Source organism: Strix aluco, chromosome 8 (genome assembly GCF_031877795.1).
Source record: "Strix aluco isolate bStrAlu1 chromosome 8, bStrAlu1.hap1, whole genome shotgun sequence".
In the NCBI taxonomy this organism is placed as follows: domain Eukaryota; kingdom Metazoa; phylum Chordata; class Aves; order Strigiformes; family Strigidae; genus Strix; species Strix aluco.
This window is the reverse complement of record NC_133938.1, coordinates 18,289,615-18,299,759: the sequence shown is the minus strand read 5'-3', so window position 1 is coordinate 18,299,759 and position 10,145 is coordinate 18,289,615. Positions and strand designations below refer to the sequence as shown.

At 38.5% G+C, this 10,145-nt stretch overlaps 1 long non-coding RNA gene across 1 annotated transcript; it reads right to left on the bottom strand.

The window, feature by feature from the left end:
* Positions 1-256: 256 nt before the first annotated feature.
* LOC141926531 (uncharacterized) lies at positions 257-4,958 on the bottom strand. Its single transcript, XR_012624142.1, has 3 exons — positions 4,450-4,958; positions 1,575-1,790; positions 257-1,171 (listed from the first exon to the last, which is right to left on the bottom strand). It is a non-coding gene; the product is annotated as an uncharacterized LOC141926531 (long non-coding RNA).
* Positions 4,959-10,145: the final 5,187 nt, after the last annotated feature.

The following is a 10,145-nucleotide window of genomic DNA, read 5'->3' as shown; positions in this document are numbered from 1 at the left end:
ACCTGGGAAATTGCAGGCATGAGCAGGGCCACACTGGTACTGCGTGCTTCCATCACATCCACACAGCTGGATGTCCAGCCTGAAATCACTGCTGATGACCCTTCCGCAATACCCCACAGAGCAGCAGGGATCCCAGCAGGTGAGACTAGCCCTTGATCCCACTTCTGCAGGTGAGAGAAGGGCAGTGCAGCCCCCCAGCAAGCTGCTCTCATTCTCCCATGGAGCAGCCCCACCATTCTCAGTGATGGCTGTGGGTATGGAGCATGTTCAGAGGAGCAGAGCACCAGCTGGTCCATGGGGCATGAGCCAACAATTTTTTTTTCAATTTTTTTTCCTCCCTTTCCCCCAGAAAAACAAGCTTCCTGTCCTCATTGCTTGGTGAGAAAATAGTCCAGAGTTGTGAATACAAATATCATGCAGCAAAATTTATGTTCTGTATTTTTAATTCTTTTTAAGGCAGTAACTCAAAGTATATACCAGGCCAGGACATACTGCTTGTTCAAGTGTAAAAGTGATTTCCTAAGAACATATACATCTGAAGTCTTAACTGGTGGAACCTCAGAGAAATCTACCAAGCACTGCTAATGTCAGGAAGGAATTAAAACAATTTCCATCAAGTGAAGACCATGTTCTTCGAGTTGGGTTTTAGTCCTAATGTTCACATGACCTTAAAAATACATTTTTTCCTTGATTTTTCTCCTTCTGTTTATAAGTGTCATAATTTCCCAGTCTGAACTAATGAAATACACAGAAGCTGATGGTCCCTGCCACAGAGGGCCAACACCCTACACGCAGTAACAAAGAGCACAGTAGCAAGTGTCAACAGGGGATGGAAAAGAACCATTTCTGGGTGAGCTCACTTCTGGATGAAAAAGTTCAAATTTACAATTTTCACCTTGCTGTGCTTCCATGAATGATAGTTCAGCCCGAATAGTTTAGCAGCTTCCCCTTTCAGGATTCATGTGCTTAAAGCACACACAGCAGTGACTTTATAGCATTCAGCTTTCCCAAACTTCTTCAGCACAATGGAAAAATACAGAACACCACATTTCACAGTACCACACAGTGTTTGCCAGCTTCTTGCAATTCTCAGTCTCTGATTTCAGCATGTTTCTGTATCCTTCTTAGTAACTGGTTGCAACATCGAAGAACTGCACAAGCTCATATATGCCTAGGAAGAAGGAAAGGCTATGACTTAATCTTGAAGGTATACACGCTAAAAAATTAAAGTAGTTTAAAACAGGATGAAAAAACCCCAAACACTTTTTTACTTTAATAACCAACCATAGCTAATGCTACTTTGCCAAGAGGACCTAGGTATGGACCAAATGTCTATTTACCAGAGGGAAGAGGAAATAATATGAGAAACATAATCAGACTGTTGGAGCACCATGCTCCAATTAGGTGATATGACAGTCACCATGTGTCTGTGCACATCTACATTCAGACCAGAGCCTGCACAAGATGAGTATCACTTCCCCCACTGAAACCTGCTGATTTCCCAGGGAGACTTGCAGGAGGCAGACCTGTGGGCCCTGCACATAGTGCCCTTTGGCCCCCGTGGCCTTACACACCTGAGACTCCTCTGAGGATGGGCAGGGAACCAACTGCATCCCTGTCAGTCCACACTCTGCAATGCTGCTGTCCCATAGCAACAGATACTTTCAGTTTGGTTTCCAATGCATCAAACTTTCCACTGAAGTGGTTCTTTGCATTTCACCTGTACCTTTTAACATTACACAGATAGCCACATGCTATCCTTCCATCTGCTGGCTCACAAGTGGAGAAAACTGTGGAAATCAAACAGAAGAACAGAATTCTGTGTTGCATGACTACACAGTGGGCACTCACAGCGCACAGCAGTATAGTACCAGTTATACTTGACTAGTGTTGGGTACGTAACGGTGCTTTCACCAAAGCTAACTGATAAAGAGCAGAAGTTAGCTGGAGGATACATCAGTACTCACTAGTCCTCACTGACTGGTGTGCTAAAAGGCTCCACACAGAGACGTGTCATTTCACTAAGAAGCCACTTTGCCCTGTGAAATTAGAGTGCCAGGGTCTCAGATGAATATGTGGCTCTTGGCTGTAAGGTCACAATTTCTTTCTTGCTAAGTCCAACTTCTTTTCTCCATTGTACAAGATCAGTCTGACAGATTTAAAGGCATTCATGGGATTTTCATTTTTCCTGAGAGTCTACTATATTTATAGGCAAGAAATACTGTTTTGCCTTTTTTTTTTTTTTCCCCCCAACAGTTCTGCAAAACAGCTCCACCTTTTAGGGGTCTACACTAAACTTTTTAATACTACAGAGAATCCTTGATTTGCAAAGAAATGCTCAGAGTAGAAGACATTTCTTTTGAAACAACCCCCCACCCTTCAACTTCTGTAAAGTTCTCTTCACAGAGTTCCAAAACACTCTGTTTTAGAGGCAAACACTCAACATTAAGTTAAGTTTTTTTTTCCTTTGTTCTGGAGTGTGCATTTTGGGGCAGGGTTGTTAAGCAAGAAAAATAACAAAAGATCCTCTGAAGAAAAGGTCATTTTCTGGCAGAAGTTTAAGTTCATACCTATTAAATGCTCACATGGAGCTTGTTTTATTATTTGCTTGTTTTAAAACTAGAAACAACATTCAGTTCCATATTCAGAATTTGTATGTCATGTTTCAGCCTGGAGCATATTTTTACGGTTAAGTTATAAACCCTTAAATTAAGAATTTATCATAAAAAATACACGACAACTCCCTAGCAATAACATTGCAAACAACATCACTATAATGATAAAAATGATTAAATGCTATCATTCTGTTCTAGACATTGCCAACAGATTTTGTGTTAACTGCCTGCAATTAAAGGTCTTTTTTAATAACAACATATTAATATGAATTCTGCCAGTACTTTTGTAGCTTCCAAACTATTATTAAAATAAATAAGTTCAGGGGGAGAAAGAGTAATACAAACAGGGAAACAGACTGTTTCACAATTATAAAAGCCCTTGGCAATAGACAGTTCAGTTTTAATATAAACCTGAATTTCTTAATACAGGTTACCCAGAGACAAGTTCTATACTAACCTGATTTAACATGCCTGGGAGTACTGAGCATTCAGAACATTATACTCTGTAACATCTAGGAGCATCCTAATGAACTGGGGGAACAAGATTAAACTAAAATAAATGCATAAATTATTTTTTTGAAAAGTATGACAAAGGGGCAGCAAGAAGATTTCAACTGGCAGTAGGTTGCATTTTTTTTTCCAGTCTCTTCGTTATTCATTACAAATAAGTTAGCTAATTGCTAAATAACAAGAAAAGACACTAATTAGAGTAGTGGCTTTGACATCTGTGTGTATTCAAAGTTAAAACTTAATTAGAAGTTAAAACTATGTTGTTTTATTGATGCATACTTAGCATTTTTAGCCCTTTAAACATTAAATGGGGATTCACTTAGGAAGGGACATTACAATGAAACATTTAAATACACTGCCGATTTTCTCCTCTAGCTAGTGATATTCGCCTTTCTCCTGACACAGTCACTAGCAAAAAAAGAGCAAAATAAGAAACCTGCCAAACATGAGCAAATATTTCCACCTTCTTTCTAAAGTAAATTATTGTCTCTGAATTGCCACTCTTCTTATTCCAGTGTTATTCTTTTCATTTGTCGGCAAGGGAATTCATATGCCTCAGCCCCCCTCCTCCCCCCCAACAATGATACTCTGCTAATAAACTCTTACTGCCTTTTTCTATCTATCAAAACCACTGCATAAATTGCTGCCTAGGAATCCTCGCCACTCAGACACACATACTGCTGACCCCCCTTGGGAACAGCGAGCAGAACCCTGTGCCAATCAGCAATTATAAGATAATGGTACTAAAAAGCCTGAACCTGAGAGTTACTGAGTTGCTCTGCCAACCCTTGCAGGACTCTTATGTGCCTGGGAATTAAGTAATTAACAGATTAATTTATTGTTCAGTATAAAGGATTTCCATCTCTCTAGTCAGATTTGATATCACCAAAATACACCATCTCATCAGAAGGTGCCAATTGTTTGTCCTCATATCCAAGAGACAAAAAACCCCATGAAAACATTGCTTCATAGCTTATGTTTACTTTGGTAAAAAAAAAAATCAGCGTCACAATTTGAGTATTGCCCTCCAATGCAAACAAACATGCTTGAACTTCTAGGGTACCCTTAAATAAAGGGAGATCTAAATTCACAAGACCTAGAGAAGCCAAAGCTATAATTAAAATAGGCTGTGTATACACTGATGCTCCTCACTCTGCAAAGTAAAGGATGAATCTGGTTTTAATGCCATGACTAATTTCATTGACCATCATGCAGACTGCATGGCATAACCTAGAACAATTTGCCTACAGAAGCTAGATTATTGCTACAAAGAAAGAGCAACCTTTAACTACTGATAGCAATGAACATTACTGCTTTAACTTACAGTCCAAGCCACAGCCAAGAGATTAGTGTTCAAACACAGTATTACAACCTGTGTTTTCTAGCTGATACACGGTATTAAGGATTCATCTGCATTACAAATACATATGGTGTTTAAATATGAGCAGGAGAGGTTGCATCAGTGGAAGTGATGACTGCGATGCTGTAGTAGTCATCGTGGTCAAGGGGAAATTGTGTTCAACTTCATAGATTAAACCCTGGTGGAGAACAACTTTCTACTTCTGTGTTCTGGGTATTTTCTTCCAGCATAAGGTGGTCAGTTGGTCTTTGCAGAATCTGAAGGAAGGAATCTGCCAGATTTGCAATGTAGAAAAGAAAAAAAAAAAAAAGTAAGTTTAGGAAATAAAGAGTGTACATTAGAGATGTGAAATCTCCTTCACCGAAGATTTTTTTAAGAACAAATAGGATAAACACCTGTTAGGAACAAGTCAAGTATTCCCATTCCTGCCTCAGTTCAGGGTTATTGACCAGCTGTTCTCTTAAGACTGCTCCAACTCAGATACTTTCAAGATTTTAATATTTATGATGTTGTTCCTGCATCCCTCCTGATCCAGTCACATCACTCAAATCAGTCTCATCAGCCAAAGTAGAAAACATGGCAAAATAAGCCCATAACTTTGGGTTGTTAGGGACCAGAAGAAAGAGTCCAAAGAATACTGTTGGGACTGAGAGGGCTGGATCAGCCTGCAGGGTAGCAAGGAAGGTGTATTTACTGAAAAAGCAGCGATCGTAGAACCTCCCTGAGAGTCTTTGAAGATTAAGCCATGCTTTCCTGGCTTTGAGAGACGAGAACCTCCTTTACACTTCCTGGTGGAGGAGGCAAAAAGGAGCTTAAAGAATAGTTTGTTAAATTTAAAAAGAAAAGTTATTAAAAGAAAAGTGAAAATGCAGAAGATCATATCACTAATAAGAACCTGGCTGAAAACTTGTATTGAAGGATAGCACAAAGAAAAATCATGATATCAATTCATAATACATCATGCAAGTATTTTTAATGAACTTTTTTTAGTCCATAGCTCAAATCCTGACATTTATTATTTCAGTGATTTCAGATGCTCTTTCCAGGATTTCTGTGAAAAAAAGGAAGCCATTTTCAAACCTTGAAACAAATTGGCTCCCATATGTAAGTTTAAATTATCCATCACCCTGCAGGAGGATTCAAGGAAAATCGAAGGCCATCTTGATGAATAATCAAGGTAAATTTGTCACATTTTTTACCGTGCTGCATACTTTCAGAGTTTCATAAGAAGATCCACATAATTAGTTTAGCTTACCAGGAAAAAAAAAGTTGAATGACAAGGTCAGGCTCTTGCCCTTTCAGTAAATTAGAGAAGATTGCCATAAATTGCATAATATAATGAAACACCAATTTGCATATTTGCTGCTATATTAAAAGGGATCAGTTTTAGCTCGCAAAGCAGAACAAATAAAAACATGCATTTTAATAACTCAAATTACTCCCAGGAAGTGACCCTCAGCAGAAAGCCTGATTATCACTACTTAATTAGAAGCCTTGGAAATCTAAATCCTCCTTTAAATCCTATTCTGTGTACAGTGAAAGATGAAGCCATGAGTTTTGTCTTAGATTCAATATTTACTCTTTACTAATATGTTTGCAGGGGAGACTTTCCAAGCATTATGAAGACATGCAAAAAAAATTAATATTCAAAGAAAGAGTGCATAAAACCTGTGTTGGCTTGCAGGTGCAAAGCAATTAACAAGCTGGCATTTGCAGTACTTTTAATTAATTAATTAAAAATTCAAAGCTGACTTTCATTTCTTTAAATGTTTGAACATTTTATCCATCAATAATGAACCACTACTTACTGCTGTGCTACAACAGCTGGTAAATGAAAAACCTAGTCTAACACTGTAAAAAAGTGCATAGGAATTTCACATTTTGCTTTCTCCTTGCAATTTAAAAATGCAATAGGATTTGAAACTCTGTATGATGTGGAGGTGAATCTTGTGTGTTTGCTTATGTGTAAAAATAAACTGCATTCTATATTACAGTTCAAGCTAGAACAGGAACTAAAATCAAAAGTTTCAGTATAAAATGTATTTGGGTTTAATTTTTAATTTAACTTAAAAAATTAAATTCTGTTTGCTTTGGGAAGTCAAAGGGTTCTTCTTAAGGATAAAATGTTCTGCCCTGATCTTTAAAGATTAAAATTATACTATGAGAACTTGAGTAATTTCTAAATGGTTGCAAATAATAAACAGTGAGAGAAAGGTGCTGTGATTAAATTTACAAGTTGATATCACTTGAATGATAAATGTGTTGTTTCCAGAAGAAAGATTTTGGTCAGTATGTATTTAAAAGACACTACCATTAATATACTTTAATTAAAACATAAATACTACATTGCTACCTCACTAGGCATTCACTCAGCTGGAACTAACTGTATTTGCTTAATCTACAATTTTAGATGTATTAGCAAAAATAAATGTTGGTGAATGTAAGAGCCTGATTACATATCTTGGGTAAATTGGTGATAATGAGTCAAGAGACTTTGTGTTCATTCACATATATTAGAATAAGAATCATTATGAAATTAAAGCTAAGATTAATCCTGCTAATGACACCATGGAGCATCTGGGAATAAGATAACCCAGATGTCAAATTCACTGTGATACTGTGCTGCTATTTGATAGAGTAACCCCTTGAAGTGTTCTTCTAAGGCAGCTAGCTGGTACCCCACAGTCCCAGCACTTGAAATGCAAATGAGTGACAAGATAGACTAATAATGAGAGCAGATTCTAGCAGTAAGGAAAATGAATTAATTAAAAAAAAAATCTGAACCACTGATAAGAACAAGCAGCAGGCAACCCAATGTCCTCAATTAGGGTGGATGACATCTGCAGTGTATTTCTCTCTAATAAAGCCCTCACTCTGTATTCCAAAGCACACGATTCTAACACTGTTAACATTTTAATGTCTTGGGCGTGCATGGTAACATTAATTACAAGATGATTTGGATGACTTCTGAATCTCTTTCATGTCTTCCACTGAGTAAAAATCTGAGTTGCAGCTTTGATATCATAAATAAAATGTAGAGACCTGCCAAGCATTAAAGCTCTCCTGAAGTAACTCAGATCTGCTAAGTTACATTAAACCTTTATAGCTAAGTAAAGAGCATTCTCTATGAATTTAAAGAGGGTCAGTGTCTATACATTTTAATGGCAAAGCTTTACAGATCTCCAGCATTTTTCTTTAGACTGCAGCTGTTGTTGTTTTTAATTACTAATGAGTTTAATCTAATGTTTTGTTGAGCTCAATTTACCTTCTCTATAGCATTTGTTCAGAAACTCACACCAGGATTAAGTGACTTGCTTCCTTGTATCCCCAACCCTGCATCTTCTCTTCCTGCTAAGTGCTCTGCTCCTTGTCTGGAAAGAGCAATTGTTAGCAAAAACACTCCCAAAACAAAACCAAGATTATCGCCAACTGAAAAAACCCCACACTTTAACTGTAGCACATGACTCCATGAGCAAACCAAGAGCAATCCAGGATCCTCGTGGGCTTTTCCAATTCACACTGAAATGCAGTGGCACCTCATCTTCACTGCAGTTGCACTCACTGCACTGCCATCATCCCTGCATCAACTGTGCAGACACAGTCACTGTAGTGGGGGAAAAAAAAAAGATGAACAAGGGCCAGTTTTTGTAGAGGGAACACACACAGCATCCCTGGTTCTGTACTGCCCTGAATCTTCTTTAAGTCAGTACAGTAAAACTGAGGAAAAAGCTTTTCACACCATTTTGTAGCCTGCTTCATGTCAGTGTAAATGCAAGGAACAAAGGCATGCAGAATCAAGCTTTTATCTTCTCAAATGAATGCCTGAAGCAGACAATGAACTTTCACTACTGTTTGGAACAGGACAAGGACCTATCCTGCCTTCTTGGCACTGCTACCATCAGTGTTAGGAAACAGACTCCTGTTTGTGAAGCTCTCCCTGGGGATGGCTGAGGCAAGACACTCAACCTTCTTGCAGCTTCAGTCATCTCTTAACCTATGGCGGAGTGAAGTTTTATGATACCCAGTTCAGTAAGAGCTTCATGAGAAACATCACTGTAGGAAAATCACATCTGAAAACTACCATTTCTTTGGGGCAAATGAGCAAATGTAAATACTTTGATCTCTTCTTTGACACTGGGACACAAGTTGACCAGAGTTTTTGTGCCAAAGGTATAAGGCCACAACTGACTCACTTCCATGAATCATTTACAAGAACAAAGTAACGATAATATGTCAATCCACAGTTAAGATTTGTGGTCATGAGATTTGTGATGAGAAGCTGCTCAAGCCATTTAATCACATTATAAACCTCCCCCCTCAGTATCTCACATCTGTGTCCACTTCTGATGACATTTCTGGGACACCACCACTAGCCTGTCTTCTGCTTTCTTGAGTTCCACAACACATACACTCCCCTCTGTCTCTCTCAGCTATATATGTATCCACACACACCTCCCCCACACCCTTTTTGTTGTTTGTTGTGTGTCCTGTGTTTCCCCCCCCCCCCCTCAATATATTGATGAGGGACATTTATGGGTCCAATTAAATTTTGTACAAGTCTGAGACAAGATAATTGAAGAGAAATTAAGAGGAAAGCAAACTGGCCTTGGGATCTATGCCTTCAACTACATTTTTAGGTGCATTTTAGAGGGTAATTTATACAAACTCTCATTTAATGCAGATGTTCTTTCCTTTTTCAGCCTTCACAGCCTCAAGAATTAATGAAGCACTGAGAAATTTCAGAGAATATCTTGATGTTAATAATTTTAAACCCTTCCTCTGAGAAGCAGAGGCAATTATTTCTACTGTTATTTTGTTGCAGTGTATCTTGTCTTCCAGGTAGAGCCAGCTGCCGGCACAGTTGTGCTTGATCTTTATGTCAGAAATTTGGGGGGATTTACTACCCAGAATTTGAAATGTTTTTGTTGATACAATCAAAAATGTGTACCTCTTTAGATACTTCAGCCCATGATTTGCTCAGTCGGGAAAGTAATTCACATAGATAAACTTGCATAAAGGCACAGACTCTTTCCCCTGAACAAAGACACAACAGCACTCATGTCTTAGGTCTTCTATTGACGTCCACAGCCCTGTGGATTTTCATTTAATTTCAACCCTGCTTTTTAGCTTATATTGTTCTCCTCCTCTCAGCTCCTCTAGATCAGCTGTGCAGGAAAAGGACTTGTGAACTTGGAATAATTCACTCATAGCCTCACCCATTTAGAGCACTGAAAAGTTTGCTCAAGTACCCCCAAATCTAAGTTCAAACAAAGAGTTCAGCATGTCTGCACCTAAAAGTAAATCTGTCACAATCAGCTCTAGCTGTTGGAATGTATGGGCAACAAGAACCATGGATTGTTCAAAAAATATCTTCTTTATTGTAGGTTCATGAGATGAAAGCACAAGCTGTAAATCATCCTCATCTGCTGTCCTTGACATACATGTCATGTCTTTGTTGGTGGTCTTTGCAAAGAGACAGAGACTAATCTTGTCCCAGCCTACAGCACTTATCCTATTAATCAGTACCTTAATGACCATTTTGAGTTACTTTTGCACAGAAGAAACTACTGTCTAAGTGCTTTCCCATTTTCTGGAGAAGCTGTCTCTTCCTAAGAATGGCTTTGCACCACCCTCTGCCTTGCTGCTTTACTCTGCTCAGC